Consider the following 17,236-nt stretch of genomic DNA (forward strand, 5'->3'; position numbering starts at 1 on the left):
GGTGCAGTGGGTCCTGGGTTCCTCCTGGTGCACGACAATGCCCAGTCTTATGCAGCCAGTTCCTGGAGGATGAAGGAATGGATACCATTTAATAGCCATTGCGCTCACCTGACCTAAATCCAATAGAACACCTCTGGGACATTAGGTTTTAGTCCATCCGACGCTACCAGGTTGCACCTAAGTCCGTTCAGGAGCTCAGTGATGCCCTGGTCCAGATCTGGGAGGAAATAACCCAGGACACCTACTGTTGTTCCATTAGGAGCATGCCCCAACGTTGTCAGGCATGCATACAAGCACATGGGGGGCCATAAAAACTACTATTACCATTCTGAGTTTCTACAATGAAATTTCAGCAAAATGGAATAGCCTGCTGCATCCCTCTGTAGGCTGATAATTTTCATTTCAATCCAACGATGTGGCATCCTTTTGTTCGCAACACATTACCCAGTCCATAGATATCCAGCATTATATTTTTCCCAATTGAGATCTGATGTGTTTTCAAAGTGTTTCTTTAACTTTTTTTGAGCAGTTTATATTCAGACTTAAAGTGGTTGTAAACCTCAGTCATGGAATCTTCTCGAAGCACATATATAGTTAGTGTTTACTTGTCTCTCTCCAAAGCTCTACGTGTCATTTCACTCTGGTGCTTTATTCCTCTGTTATCAGCTTGATATACTTCTGAGAGTTTTTCCCGACACGTGATAAATTTGTGTCGGGGGGGGGGAATCAAAACTGAGCTGGTTTCTTTAGAACACAGTTCTTCTGCTGCGTGGAGGGGGGGGGGGGTTCCTTTCCTCCAATCAGCTCTCAAACACTGTAACTGCAGTCTCTTCGCCCCCTCCTCTGTGCTCCTGACAGATGAAGAAAGATTTTAACATGATCTGCCCTTTTGAAAGGGTGTAGAGAGGAGAAGACTGCAGATAAACAAGTAAAACCTATGTAGGAGGATTTGTTCCATCTCTGTGTATCATCTATGGATGTTCACTTCACTGGGTATACTGCATGTGAGGGTTTACAACCACTTTAAAGGTATGAGCGATTTAATATATACTTATCCAAGCTCAACCAGGGACACCCTGAACAACAATGGGAAACCTTCAATATAAGGCATATAGTGTTAAAGACACTTTCTCACAGTACCTCCCATGACTCTGGGGACTGTTATGCCTTAATCTGGTAATAATTTAAATAAAACGTACAAGTGATTCTTATAAACAAGCAAATTTGTGTCATAAATGCAAGTCCCATTATTACAATGTCCTGCCAGGCCTTGCATTTTGAGGAGGTCTCATCTACATTCCTCCCTAAAGCCCTGACAGCAATCAGGTGCCAAGCACCAATGTAAAACTCCCACATTTACATAACAAATAGAAGAGCGTTCCTTATAAGAGTTTACTATTACCTACAGTACCTCTACCATCTATTCGCTCACACAGACTGCATGAGAAAATTAAAAAGTATGGCTTGTAATAGGTGGGAAGGACTAAAGAACTGGCACTTGCACAAACAGAGACCAGAATATGACAATTAAATCAGGCTGATAATAGGTACAGCAAGAGCTGGAATGAATATTAATGCAAAAAGGACAGCTAGAGTAACTTTTCATTGGAAATTTAACTTTATAAAAAGTTTTGTTCCACTTTTACAAAATACTCTACAGCAGCCTTTTTTAACTAGGGTTCCTCCAGAGGTCACTAGGAGTCCCTTAAGATGTGGCTGATTACACCTCCCCATCTAATGGTGCCTGAAAAGCTCCAGGTCCATTACCACCTGGCAGAGTCAATGGCATGATCTGTAGGTGGGGCATTCTTTCCCTGATGAAATAATGTTAGCAGGGGTTCCCTGAGACTTGAAAATTAGTTCAAGGTTCCTCAGAGATAAAAATAAATAAAAGAAACATACACACATTTAAGGAATATAAAATCCAGTTCAATCCATAAGCAATGCAGTATTCTTGCAAATAGGAACCCAATATGAGTGAGCTGCAGCAGGAAGGAACACTAGAGCAGAGGCTTACAAACTGCAGACCAAGTTTGTGTGAAGTTAATGACTGATGGGGGGAGTAAGGCAGAGAAGAGAGGGACAGGAAATTTGTGTGAGCTACTGCTGAAAGGAGTGGAGGAGAGATGGGTTAGACAGAGCAATGGGGAAGTGAGTATGTTGGATAGAATGGAAAGGGCAGAGAGGAGAAGGATATTATGATACAATTTTCAACATTTTAACTAGGCTCCTGATATATTACACACTTACCTATTGTGATTGCAGTCCTCCAGATAATGCTAATCAAGGTAAGAGTACAACCTTCTTCTGAAGTTGGGCCACTTCTTCCACTTTCCACCAAGTACCGATCCTAATTTAGGGTGAAGGTCTTATTCACATGAGGCCAGTTGCCCTGGTAAGAAATATAGTACACAAGTATGAGGTAATGGCCTTGTTGTAAAAAGTTTCCAACACACAGCAGATATCCAGTCCAGCCTGTACCCTAGCCACATTGCATCAGCTCTTTCCTGTTCAGCATAATTTTTTCAGCTAATTATCTGCTTAACTTAAACTGGTAGAAGGTTTTCAGTTGCTTTTCCAGGTCTATGTACAATTGCACGAGAAAGAGCTACAAGCAATACAAGAGCCCCGGATGGATTTTATTGATTCAGTAAATGACCACAGAATGGACAAAAAACAACCAACGCACTTCAGGGATCCATACATCTTTCCATTCCTCAGGGCTTGAGTACCATCATGGCTGTATTTTGGCCTAGGCCAACAAGGCCCAGGCCTAGGGCAGCACTTTGCAGGGGGGCAGCAAAAAAGCTGCCCCCCTCCACCTGAGACTCTATTGGCCACTGGTTGCTAGAGCCGACTCTCTTATTCCCCCCTCTCTCTGTCTTATCCCCCCTCTCTCTCACCCCCCTCTCTCTCTCTCTCTCACACCCCCTCTCTCTCTTTCTCTCATCCCCCCTCTCCCTCTTACCCCCCTCTCTCTCTCTCTCTCTCTCTCATCCCCCCTCTCCCTCTCCCTCTCATCCCCCCTCACCCACCCCCCTCTCTCTCTCCCTCACCCACCCCCCTCTCGTGAGATTCTCAGGGGTTCATGCTGGGACTTGTAGTCCTTCAATTTTGGAGGGAGCTACATCCTTTAAAAAAGGAGTGGGGAAAATGTACATGGGGGGGGTGCCCAATTTTGGTCTTGCCTAGGGCAGCACAAAACCAAAATACACCACTGAGTACCATGAAATGGTTTAGGGACTCAGAAGTGGCACGGCTACCAGGGTTTGAATGCTTACTGTGTGAAAAGTCGGATATGATGAGGACCAGTGAATCAATGAATCAGCAATGAACTGTGATCAATGAATTGTTCATTGACCAGTCTTTACCCTCTCAAGCTTTGTCCTTGTGGCCATCAGTCACTAGGACACAAAGATAAGTAAGAGATACTTCTAGGGACAGCGAAACAAATAAAAATAAAAAAAAATACGTTTAGGTTGGTACATCTTTATAAAGATAGACATCAAGTAATTATGTTGGTAGTTTAGTTAGTTTAATATTTATTGGATTAAAAACAATGTATTTTAACATTTATATAAATGCCTATATTTCAGCCTGCAGTGCATGTAAACCTAAAATAAAATAAATAGTATAGTAGTTTATCCTGCCCTCATGTATTGCTGGATTGATATATAATATCAATCGTTATATTAAGTTATTATAAGCTATTAAGTTAATATTATTTTACCTTGGATGCCATTAAAGCCAAGAATAGAATTCATAGAGCACCAGTTATGCCTATTACAGAGCAATGAAATAAGCAATAGCTGCTCTGACCAATCAGCTTAGTGATATCTTAGGCTTCTGGACTACCTCCTAAACACAGGGAACTTCTGCAGCATTTAATCAGTTCACTACCTGCCTGGTGAGAAGGGCTATAGGACCACTGAAACTCACAAGGTCTGCAGGTTTGGCCCTCTCTGAACTGAAGAGTGACATACAAGACTGCTATTTCTGTAACCTGTTGTCTGTTTTCAGTTAAGTAAAGGGTATTTTTCATTACTAGGGCCCTTTCACACAGGCAGACTGGCTGGGACCACCTGTCAGCTTGACCTCTATGGACTGGCAGGTGTCAACAGACATGTGTACCTTGACACCCGCTAACATCCAATCCATTCCCCATTCGTCTGGGGGATCGGACACATGGGGCTCAGATGGGAAATTATGGTGCATTAAAATCTTTACACAAGGTGAACTACGGTCTCTATTGGCCCTTTTCCACTGCAAGTACCGGCTAGTACAGGCTCGGCTCTACTCGGCCCTGCTTGGCCCGGTTTTCTTTTCCACTGCTGGTACCGCATGGTATAGTGTCGGAACGGTTCGGTACGGTACGGTATAGGTTTGCTTTTCTACTAAAGTAGTACTAAAGTTAAGTGGGTGGGATAACAACGGGGTGGGTGGGATTCTCTGACCAATCAGTGGCTAGTAGTGACTGCATGCAAAGGATTGTGGGATATGGTACCAGTTTGGTACCTGTTGGAACCACAATCGAGTAGGTACTGTTTTTTCAGAGCCGTACCGTACCGTACCGTTCGGTTCCATGCAGTGGAAAAGCAAACCTATACCGTACCGAACCGTTCCGACCCTATACCATGCGGTACCAGCAGTGGAAAAGCACAAAAGCGTGCCGAACCGGTACAGTTCCATGCAGTGGAAAAGCGCCATAAGTAACTTACGAAATGCCTATGGGAAGTTTCCATCAGACTACTGGAAACATGCACAATTGCTTGATTTTTTTCGCAAACATCTTTCGAACTTACGATCAGTAGCATCTTTAACCCCTTTTGAATTGTGTACTAACTATTGGAGGCTGAACATTGGTCCTGCACCCAGGACAAACATGGCCAATTTTATAACTTCTGGGCCACTTGGATTCATGAGGTAAAACAAAAATAACCCTTCCTAACCTGCAGTTTTTTGATCAATACACTCCAGTACAATGATAGCATATATGTTGGTAAATGTTTTTTTTTTTTTTTATAACAAATATTTGTGTACTTTTTGACCTTCCTTATCTCAGATTATTGTATGCTACAAACTGTGCCATTTGAGCCATTTCATTTAATTTGCTTGGTTTAGTCATCTCTGTCCTCCTGTAGTTCTCCCTCCCTCTTCCACTTTTTGTCCCTTTTCCCAGTGTTTTCCCTTCCCCAACTTTCTTATAATGTCCATTCCTACCCAGCCCCCCCCAGCTGCTCGATCTCTGATCTGTGACATGTTTTATCATCTGACTATTTGACTTGTGGAACTAGGTGTTCTGCTTTATTGCACTGTTTCTGCAAACATATAATAAAGATTATACAAAAGATGAGCAGCGACAGGTAATTGTAGATCTCTTTAAAATCCGATTAATACATTTGAGAAGTCAAGTGCCACAGAACCACAATTTGTTCCAGTGGTATCATTCTTTACTTCTTCAGCTGGATTTCAATCTGTGTGTAGCCCTCTGTTCAACAGAAGCTGATTGTTAGACCACCTTCTGTCAAACGGTCCTGCTGGAAAACCAGCATTTCATCAGCCCAGTGCCAAACTAAACTCTATGGATGGCCCTAGGTAGTTAAAACCTTGTAGGTTTCTGGAGGTTTCTGGTGTGCATGCTCTAGTTGAATAAAAGAAAGAATTTGCTAGAAAGAAGCTAAAAGATGATGAACTTTTAAGAGACAAACTGTAATGTAAACCTGATGGCTATGCTTTATGTACTTTACGTGATTACTGGGTACATTACATTAATACAGTGTTTAATGTAAAGTTTTTGCTTCTTTGAGTGGATTCTTTTTTTTCTATCTTTTGTAAACAATTAAACAAAGCTTAGTTTTAATTTTCTGTCAAGATCAAATCAATATTAATTTTTATCTGTTGACACGGGCCCTTAGATGGAACCCTTTGACTGGTGCCTACTCTGCCCATTTGGTAATCCGGCACCAGATCAGCCGCTGCAGCCAATGGCTGCAACATTGATCAGTGCATTCTGACAGGAAAGGAGTCGCCACTGTCAGATTACAATAATGCTGTGGGGGGCATTCCTTCATTTACATCGCTTGTGTGGATGCAGGAACCTTGCTTTTTTTATTTTTCGTTCAGCCTGGCGGTTGAGCAAAAAAAAAACCTCACAGTATGTACCCAGCTTAAGTTAGGGACCATGCTTTGCAGAGGTGCGTTGGAGTAGCAGTTTAGCTTCAACACATAGTTGCAAATGTGTACAACAAGTATGTCAAGCATGGTGATGTCATAGTCTGGGGCTGCATGAGTGCTGTCGGCACTGGGGAGCTACAGTTCATTGAGGGAACCATGAATGCCAACATGTACTGTGACATACTGAAGCAGAGCATGATCCCCTCCCTTCAGAGACTTGGCCGCAGGGCAGTATTCCAACATGATAACAACCCCAAACACACCTCCAAGACGACCACTGCCTTGCTAAAGAAGCTGAGGGTAAAGGTGATGGACTGCAAATGTATACTGTTGTACAAGCTGTAGACTCACTACTTTACATTGTAGCAAAGTGTCATTTCTTCAGTGTTGTCACATGAAAAGATATAATAAAATATTTACAAAAATTTGAGGGGTGTACTCACTTTTGGGAGATACAGTATATATATATATATATATATATATATATATATATATATACATATATACACACACACGCACACACTCACAGATGAATCTGTAATAAATCTGGTACAATTACAGCGATCACACCTGATACACATCACACTATATTGTTTAGTAAAAAAAATCTTTAATGATAATTTACTAAAAATAGCAGAGTGCATAATTCCATTTAAAACATAACCCCATCAATTACAAACCATGTAATCCAGTTGAACACAGATATGCTTTAATTTGTTAATTTTTCTCTTTAATTAACATTTAATTAGCATGCATCCTGCAAAGTCAGTTTGGTGAAAATTGGTAGAATAAGATGGGATCATCCAACGTACAGAAGCTTTTTTTTTATAACCTTGAATATTTATTGGCAATAAAACTGACAACGCTCAAGTCTGTGTAGGCTGATAATCTGGAGAAATGTAAGAGCACATAAAAGCCAACAGGGCTGTGTACTTTTACAGTTACATATGTGTATCAAAGGGGCCGTGACAAGCTGAATACACAAGGTTACGTTTTTATTATGTCCGTACACGAATATACAATGCCTGGAGTACATGAGGTGGATAGAAGTGTTCCACCTGTCACCATATCATTTTTTTTTATTTCACCTTTCTTCTCATATGATGCATTTTAATAGCTTTAAGAGAAATATTCATGATGTACTTGCAGCATACCTATGCATTATGACACAAATTTGGATGCATGAATGGAAAACATCATCGAACTGAATAGTAACTTGCTCAGATATACGTGTTGCATTTACAAACCTTTTTTGAAAAAAAAGCTGCATGTACTTTTTTTATTTTATATGGCAACATGTTGAGAGGTACACTGAAATCAATGGAACTTGCATGAAAATACATATTGACGTGTACAATAATGCACATGCACAACTGTTAATTGGACCTTCGGTCTCTTTATGCACTTTAATGTCTACAGCTTCCATATACAACCCCCCTCCCTTTCTGATAAGAGTTAGAATGTATCATTGCATATTTCAAGGCTATCATGTGAAGCCAGTTAGTGACAGGTGGGGAGATGTCTGATAAAGCAACATAAAAATATCTATTCTAGCCAACCTTTTAGCAGAGGCGATGTCTGCTGTCCTTCTGGAACCTGCTAATTTCCTGTAAATCTGTCATTAGCTTATAGTGTTCATTTACAGAACTCATGCTAGGGTGTTCACCTATAGCAACCTATCTTCCATACTGTTATAATATCAGCCAATTTGAAAAATGGATTCAATTAAGAAATAGCTACTAGAAAGACACTAGAGATCATACCGTGTGGTCTTATTGTAGTTGCCAAAGGCCAGTAATCCAAATCAATTTATGAGCAATCTTTTTGCCTAGGGCTGGGGAATATAATCGAAAGATCGATGCATCGCGATTCGACCCTTCGCGATTCTGCATCGATGCGGGCTGCCGGCATAATCGATTATACGAAATTACGTCATCAGCCGCGGCCACGCCCTATCGCGCAAGGGAAAAAAAAATAAAAAATCACAAGATCGCAGGATCGGCAGCTGATTGGTGGGTTAGTGGCGGGAGCTTAATAAAAAGGCTCCGCCCCTCCCCTTCCGCCTCTTTGACCCGGGCCGAGGCGCAGCAAGACATCCCCCGCGTGTATCGGCGTCCCACCTGCGGCCTAGAAGCCAGCCAGCCAGCCATCCAAGCCAGAAGCCGCCAGTCCAGTGAGTCCACACACAGGAGCGAGGAGCCCCAAGTGCGTCCCCATCGCAGCCAGCCAGCGCCGCCAGCCTCACCTCACCTCACCGTAGCCGACAGGCCCTGGAGGCCCAGCCGCCACGCCACTGCCAGTGACGCCAGCCGCCCGCCACAGAGTCCAGAGAGCAGCACAGCACCTGTCCTCCTCTGCAATGCAGTGCACAACAACCCACACAGTCACACAGCAGGTATGTCCAAACAAATAATTGTGTAATCATTCATGCGGGTCTCTCGTCTGTATCTCTGGGGGATGTCTGTGATGGGGGGGGCCTGGGACAGGGGACGGTCGGTCGGGGCCCGGGGGAACTGTTCTGCTGTGGCAGTCTGGCAGCCAGGGGGGTCAGTCAGTGTCAGTGGGGGCCTGGGGGTCTCTGTCAGTGTCAGTCAGCTATGGGGGTCTGGGCAAGGGGGGGACTCACTCAGTGTTTGTCAGTGCTAAAGTATGCAGGGCTTGCAGGCCATGACAGGGTCCAGGAAAGTGTCCTTTGAAGCAAATGAAAATAAAAAGGATTCTTTTATTTGTGACTGCTTGATTGTTTGTTTTTTTTGATAAAGTTTTGAAACCATTGGGCAGTGGGCTGGGCATGGGCATTGGGCAGTAATCGTGATGCATCCTGATGCATCGCGGAATCGAATCGTATCGAATCGCGACCCTAATAATCGTAATCGCATCGCATCAAATCGTGAGGTAAGTGAAGATGCACAGCCCTATTTTTGCCTATTGCCAGAAGCAAGAAATATTATGGGCACCAATTGAATTCATAGCTTGGGATTTACATAGGGGTTATTTCACTAAAGGCAAATAGACTGTGCACTTTGCCAGTGCAATTGCACTCATTTTCCCCAGAGCTTAGTAAATGGGGTGAAGCTTCACCTTGTAAAGAATACCTAATCAGTTGAAAAAAATAAATAAATAAAAAAATTTTAAAAAAAAAAGCATTTTTGCCTGCACATGATTGGATGATCAGCAGAGCTTCGCCACATTCACTAAGCTCTGGGGAAAAACAAGTGCAACTACACTTGCAAAGTGAAGATTCTATTTGCCCTTAGTAAATCAAACCCATAGTGTTGATACACTAATCCTATATTCAATCCTATGAAACAATGTGCTCCTGTTTAACCGCTTTACCACTGCTCACTGTGCTGCTACTGCGGCACAGTGGCTCATTATCGTCTGGCGACGTAGGTCTACGTCACCAGACATTCCCCTCTCTCGGCGGCGCGCGCGGCGCCGGAGGCTCGCTCCCGCTGTTTTCAGTCACAGCGGGAGTCGGGCCAGGGGAGGAGCGGCGGCGATCGCCGCTGCTCTTCCCCGATCGTCGGGAATCTAGTTTGGAGATCCGCCCGCCTGTGTAAACAGGGCGGGCGGATCTCCTAAGTGACAGGCAGGGTCAGATTGCAGGGTTCAGCATAGCTGAACCCTCGATCTGTCCTTGTGTCACTCAGTCACCTCCCCCCCCCCACGTTAGTAAGCACCAGGCATACATTAACCCCTCCCTCTCCAATAAAATTAACCCCTTCCCTGCCAGTGTCATTTTTACAGTAACAGTGCATATATAGAGCACTGAGTACTGCAGTAATGTCACTGGTACCCCCAAAATTGTCAAAAATGTCAGTCAAGGGTCCGATCTGTCCGCCGCAATGTTGCAGTCCCGCAAAAAAAAATCGCAGATCGCCGCCATTACGCGTTAAAAAAAAAAACACCAAAAATGACAGAAATCTTTCCCTTCGTTAGTAAACGCAATAACTTTTGCGCAAACCAATCAAAATACGCTTATTGTGATTTTTTTACCAAACATAGGTAGCAGAAAACAAATTGGCCAAAAATTTTAAAAAATTTGATTTTTACATTTTTTTGGGGGGGAATTTCATATAAAAAAATGTTAAAAATATTGTTATTTTTTCAAAATAAACGCTCTTTTTTTGTTTATAGCGCAAAAAGTAAAAATCGCACAGGTGATCAAATACCACCAAAAGAAAGCTCTGTTTGTGGGAAAAAAAGGACGTAAATTTCGTTTGGGTACGGCATCGCACGACCACGCAATTGTCAGTTAAATTCGCACAGCGCCGAATCGCAAAAAGTGGCCCAGACGTAAGACAGCAAAATCCTCCAGTGGTAAAGTGGTTAAAAGCAAAAATAAACCTTTTATTACAATGTGACTGCCCAGGTGTGGTTGATATGAATACACGATACCAACCAAAAGTTACACATGCATACATGGATTGAAATTCAGCCGACTCAGCGGGCACAGGATGAATTTTGATCCAGGTATGGTCACTGTAAATCTACCAATGTAAGTCCATGTAAGCCTACCAATCAGCTTGGGTACAACCACCCTGTCAGATTTTCACTGCTCAATCAGCACCGCAAGCCATAGTCTGCAACACTGATCTGTGTATTCTGAAGTCTCCCCGCTGGCAGAATGCAAAAGTTTAGCAGGGAGGATTCCCCCCATCCACCTGGAATGTGTGGATGGGGGAATCGGGTCAGTTTTTTTCATTCAATCCGCTGGTTGAAAAAAAAAAATAAAACAACTGACCCATCTATGGCCTGCCTAAGTCTAGGATCACATTTGTTTGTCTGCATTTGCAAGTGTTTTTTGTGCAATTTTAATGAATTTTTCAGGAGCCCTAATTAAAGTCTATGTGGCCAAAACCATACTATGCACCTTTTTCTGCTTATCATGCATGGTCACTTAAAAAAATAAGCAACGTGAATGAGGCTTTAGTGTATTCCACTACTAAGGTATCAGAATCTATAGTATATACTATACATATCAGACACTGTTGAAATTTTTTTTTAAAAATATTTTCTAGACGTGGACTGCAGCAGAATAGTCCCCATGATTGCTCTAACTAGCATATACAATGCTCAATGAAGAAAATGCTAGCTTTAAAAAAAAAAAATGCCTACAGAAAATTCTGAGCAGCACAGTGACTTATGCCAGCACAGGGGTAATTGGTTCAAAACTCAGCCAGGACATTATCAGCATGGAGCTTGCATGTTCTCCCTGCGCTTGCATGGGTTTTCCCCCACACTCCAAAGACACACTGGTAGGTATGGTTCCTGTCTAAACTGGCCCAAGTATGTGTGTTCAAATTTGATATGCACATGTTATCACATTCTCGTCCCAACCTGTGCAAATGGGGAGGTTTGATGTAATCCTTTTTTTTTTTTGTGCAGAATTTTTTCTGCCTCATAAAAAATTTGCCAAGAAAATTCTATGTAAAAGGCTCTCAAAGCATGTCAGACATGGTGCTCAGTAAGCTGATCTATAGGATCGCTGAGAGTTAAATACGACTGAATAGACATCACACACAAGAAAATTAGAGTTTGAATGAATAAATTCCAAATGCAGCATTTCATAGTTTGGTATGAAAACACGAAAAAAGATTGAAGATGACATATTTATTTGTTTAAAGTTGAATTCCAGCTTCCCCCTAACTAGCCTTAAACTGTCCTAACACTTATGCTAACTATCCTGTGTAACATAGGTGTGCGCAGCCTAATGCATTAGGGTGTGCACACCAAAGCTCAAACACACACTACCGATCACTCACGATGTTCATTCAGAAAGGGAGGAGGCCGGCAAATTATATATTTACTGGCCCCTTTTCCCACTCATCCTAAAACATCCCCACAGCAACAGCCGAAAGAGCTGTGGGGGTAAGGGGGATGGGAGCCAGGGCAGTAGGGGGAATCTGTGCTGCACTGGGTGATTAGGGTGTGCCTGGGCACACCTGGCACACCCTGTGCGCACGCCTATGTTGTGTAAGAAAGATGTAGATACTTAACTATTTTCAGGTTGCTCCGGTCCAGTCATACGATCTCCCCTGTGTTAGCCAGCAGTGGCTGCAGGAGACAGCATTCTGACAATGGCTAGTAAAGCCTGGAGCAGTGACGTCACTCATAGGCTTCAATGGCCCATCGATTGTCAGTGCTCCCGCTTCTCCCCTGCAGCTGCGCTAGCTGACACATGGGAGCCAGATCACGCGACTGGATCGGACGGCCTGAAATAGGTAAGTATTTACATCTTTCTTACACAGGTTCGCTAGAATAGGTGTTTGGAGGGGGGGAGGGGACAGTTTCAAGGCTAAATAGGGGGAAGCTGGAAGTCTACTTTAACGGTTTATTGTTTGATGCTAATTTTTTTAGACTCCTATGATATATCGGCTATGGTTGTTGGAGTTACAAGTATCTCACTCAATATGAAACACCCGGTATTTTGAGTTTTGAGAAACTCTACTTTCTGACATACGAAATGGAATAGTACATCATCCTGTGATCTCTTTAAGATGCAATACCAATATTTGCACTAGTATAGCACATAAATAGGCCGTTGCAGATTTATTTACTATGTAAAAAAAACAACTTTTTTTTTTTTATTATTACAAAAATTCCTGCTTTCTTTGATTCCACCTGACTTTGGAATAAAAGCAGTTCTTCAATAGAAACACAATCTTGCCCCCAACTGTGCAGCCCCTTCTGGGATATGATGCCATTTGCAAGGCCTCTTTAAACTATTACATTACCCATTTTCCAATCACTGATTTGGAACATCCCCCATAATTGCCAGCAGGCACACTTTTGCTAGTACCCTTTAATTACCATAAAGTCTCCCATAGGCATACCTGTTCCCACAGAAACTGAAGATATCACAGCCAATATATCTGGCCTAGGCATTTTATTCCCATCTTACCAGACAATTCATCCAGCTCCCAAGTCCCACTCTCAATTATCTTCATAGGAATGAATCTATTCAATTATTTGTAAGATACTTTGGCTTCCCTTTCAAGTGCTAGAAGATCAATAAATAGATGATGGGAAGTAATACAAGAGGGAGCAGGGGAAGAGAGAGGAAAGGAGCACAAGACAAAAAATGAGAAGACAGAAGACATTTATTTTGTGTATATTTCTAAGTAGCTGTGGCATCACATCAGTTTCCTGGACTAAAAGTACAAAGAAATAATAAGGGCATTAGTCTACCATTTCCTCTTAAGCTTCCAGCTTCCTTATTAGCACATCTCATAATGGGCTGCTACCAACACTAATCCAATGCACTGCCTCTGTATAACGCAGCTGGATGGTCAATTCTGTATAATACATGCAAGAGCGATTACTTTTCTGAAATTACATTATTACACAATAAGCATTTTTCTAGCTGTCCAATTATGCTGTCATCAGTTGCATTTCCATTTGCTTAGTCTGTGGATGTTCATTTTACTTTATTAATATCAATAACAAATGCAGCCATTTCCAACATTTTAAATGCTGAAAATCATTTTTAAATTACCGTCTGTTCAAAGCCAACACTTTCATCATTTTAGACTAAAACCTCTGGCAGTTTTTGTGCAATCTGTCCATCCAATAGATTTCCATTCACTTCTTGTCCTGTAGGCATGACAAGATGAGAGAGAAATCTACAAAGTTAGGTAAATTTCCTCTTAGAAACAGGTGACCCCATTTAAAAATGTCTCTTTTATCCCTGTTCTAGAGATAACTCAAAGTTTTAGGGATTCCCACTCTTTTAGTCCAAATGACAATGGCCACCAGAACAGAGAGTGAATCTTCCTAGTGGGGGCGCAGACAGCATAAAATACTTGAAAGTGTTGCTATCCAAGAATGAAATAAAAAATGTCTTTTAGGCCCCTTCTGCACCTGGTGGACTCTGCCAGGAGTCCGGCTGCTCATTGGGGAATCTGTCTACTGATCCCCACTGAGCAGGCGGATGGCTGGTCAGTGTCCACTCCGCTTATGTAGAGCAGACACAGACACACCCCACTCTCATCTATGGGCGGTTGTATGTAAAAGGACCGCCTGTCCGTTTACACCTGACAGCCATCCAATTCGATCTGCTAAAAAGGATGGGGAACAGATCCCCATCAGTCTGTTTTTAGCGGATCGGATGTCGGCGGGTGTCAACAGACATGTTCATTGACACCTGCTGCTCCATAGAGGACAATGGATGGTCCAATCGGGTCCACTTAAAAAAATGACAGGTGGACCCGATCAGTCCAAAGAACTATTTGGGGGAAAGGACCCCAAAAAACGGATGTTACAATGGGATCACGCAGCTTAATCACGGGATCTTTATTGCAAAAATATAAAGACAACAATGTCTTATATGGCACAGCTGCATCCACACGTTGCACATGCACACAGAAAGTCACAAACATCCCTTTGCCTAAGCAATGTGTGAATAACCCTTGTCACAATATGGGGCTGTCATTCGCAGAGCCTCTTCTGACACTCATTTGAGTCCTAATACAGTTTTACAACTTTAGTCATGCTGTTTTCTTCCACCTTGAACCAGTAGAGGAAGTATCATGCTCTTTTATTGAGTGAACCTAAATCCTCAGGTTGACTCGATGGCCCCATTTTGACTTCATGCTTCATTGGGGCCACAGTGTACATACAGTGTCTCACAAAAGTGAGTACACCCCACGCATTTTTGTAAATATTTTATTATATCTTTTCATGTGATAATACTGAAGAAATTACACTTTGCTACAATGTAAAGTAGTAAGTGTACAGCTTGTATGACAGTGTAAATTTGCCGTCCCCTCAAAATAACTCAACACACAGCCATTAATATCTAAACCGCTGGCAACAAAATTGAGTACAACCCTAAGTGAAAATGTCCAAATTGGGCCCAATTAGCCATTTTCCCTCCCCGATGTCATGTGACTCATTGGTGTTACAAGTTCTCAGGTGTGAATTGGGTGCAGATGTGTTAAACTTGGTATTATCCCTCTCACTCTCTCATACTGGTCACTGGAAGTTCAACATGGCACCTCATGGCAAAGAACTCTCTGAGGATCTGAAAAAAAAAGAATTGTTGCTCTACATAAAGATGGCCTAGGCTATAAGAAGATTGCCAAGACTCTGAAACTGAGCTGCTCTACAGTAGCCAAGTAGCTCACAGGTCGCCGTAGGTCGCCTTCCATAGGGAAGCTGCTGACCCGTTCTAATAGGAGCGACACAAGTCGCTCCGACTTAGAAAAAGGGTCCGGAGCTTCTTTGGGGCGACCCGGAGGCGACCGCCATAGACTTCAATGTTATGAAGTCCGTGGCGGCTGCTCCGAGGTCGCGGCGCGCTGCTCGCACCGCGACCTCGGAGGTCGCGGTGCGAAGTAGCGTCGCGTGTATGTGAACGGGGGCTTACACTGTTATACAAGCTGTGCACTCACTACTTTACATTGTAGCAAAGTGTCATTTCTTCAGTGTTGTCACATGAAAAGATACAATAAAATATTTACAAAAATTTGAGGGGTGTACTCACTATTGTGAGATACTGTATATGTACAGTATCTATTGATGAATCAATTACTGGCAACTTATTCCCCATCTATTGGCAGCATACAATAGACTTTCTTAAAGGGGTGTGTAGGACTTTCTGTGTGCATGTGCAACGTGTGGACGCAGCTGCGCCATCTAAGGCAACATTATCTTTTTAAACACAATTGAGGTTAAAGTGGTGATGGGATTTTTTGTATCTTTATATTTTTGCAATAAAGATTCCATTGTAACATCTTTATTTTGGGGTCATTACCTGCAAATAATTTTATGCCTAGTTTAAATTTCTTGGATAGCATCTATACAAGGTGAGTCAGCAAACATACAGGACGCTGTTTTTGGCTAATCTTAAAGCCATTGGCTAAGAGCACTGATCAGATGCCGATCGGCAGACCTTTTTCGGTCATGCCCCTTCGACAGAAGTCCGACCAGCTGCTGTACACACTGGACGAATGTCGGCCAGTTTCTATTGAACCAGCTGATACTGCCCGATGTTCAGCCTGTGTGCACAAGGCTTAGGACTTAGCACAGGGTCTAACCCTTCGCCACTCGCTCCAAAACTAAAAAAAAGTTTTGTCTAGAGATACACTTGAGGTTGTGCTATCTGGTCTGATCTCTTGAGCTCCCTTTCCTTGTTAACAATGGCTGCCCCAGTGTCTCATACAACATTTATATAAGGACAGACAGTGCTTCTTTCACACAGTTTATATAAGTGATGTTTTATATAAGTGTCCTTGGATATTTAAATTCATTACATAAGTACTTGTTACTATTTTTACAATGTAGAAAAATATTTTTAATGTTTTCATTTTTATAGAAACTTCATTCATTTACGCTATTTATTTGTGAGCGGAGTGTAATTAGCTATAGAAAACATAACTTGCTGCCACATACTGTAAAGACCCCACGGCAGGTCTCTAGGCTGTCCTTGTCTTATTCTAAATATAAATACATGTCTAACCTGGGAGACAATCTGCAGAATTTTTACACTGATGTAGCTACGCTGTTGTCAAACAGCTTCCATACGCTCTTGTGTTCTGGAAGCGGTGTATAAAAAAATGCCCACACAATTGAGACAATTAATGTTTACTGGAGATGTGACTGCTGATGCTCACTGACAGTTTGCTTATGACAGACTAAAAACAGCTGGTGCATGAACCAGGGAACAGTGTGGACTGCAGTTATTTGGAACACTTTTTTTTTACATTTGTGCTGAAATAATCTTTTGCTTTTTAGACTAATTGTCTCAGGTGCTGACTGGCAACTTTTGGCCCAGGGGGCAAGTACAACCCAGAGGCCCATTGTGCAGTGACTCGGCCCCCTCATTCCTTCCTCCTCCCGACCCTCAAACCAGGCTGAAGCTCCACTCCAGGCACTCTCTGCTCACTGGGCAGCGCTTGCTGCACTGACTCTGTGTTCCCAAACAGGCTGGAAGGGGGCAGTCTTGGCTGGCTCGGATGGAGCTGGATGGGCGAGGGCACGGCATACACCATCCATGCCAGGGGGGCGGCCTGCACTCTGTCCCATCTCATCCCACAATCGCTAGGACATCTGTGGG

General features: G+C 42.7%; 1 long non-coding RNA gene across 1 annotated transcript in view; it reads right to left on the reverse strand.

Moving 5' to 3' along the window:
• Positions 1-2,253: 2,253 nt before the first annotated feature.
• LOC309546190 overlaps positions 2,254-17,236 on the reverse strand; it is a 94,162-nt gene continuing 79,179 nt past the window's right edge. The window contains exon 3 of the long non-coding RNA XR_014224925.1: positions 2,254-2,392. This is a non-coding gene — a long non-coding RNA (uncharacterized lncRNA). The remainder of the gene's footprint in view (positions 2,393-17,236) is intronic.

The sequence above is a fragment of the Pelophylax lessonae genome (assembly GCF_965119305.1).
Source record: "Pelophylax lessonae genome assembly, chromosome: 2".
NCBI lineage: Eukaryota > Metazoa > Chordata > Amphibia > Anura > Ranidae > Pelophylax > Pelophylax lessonae.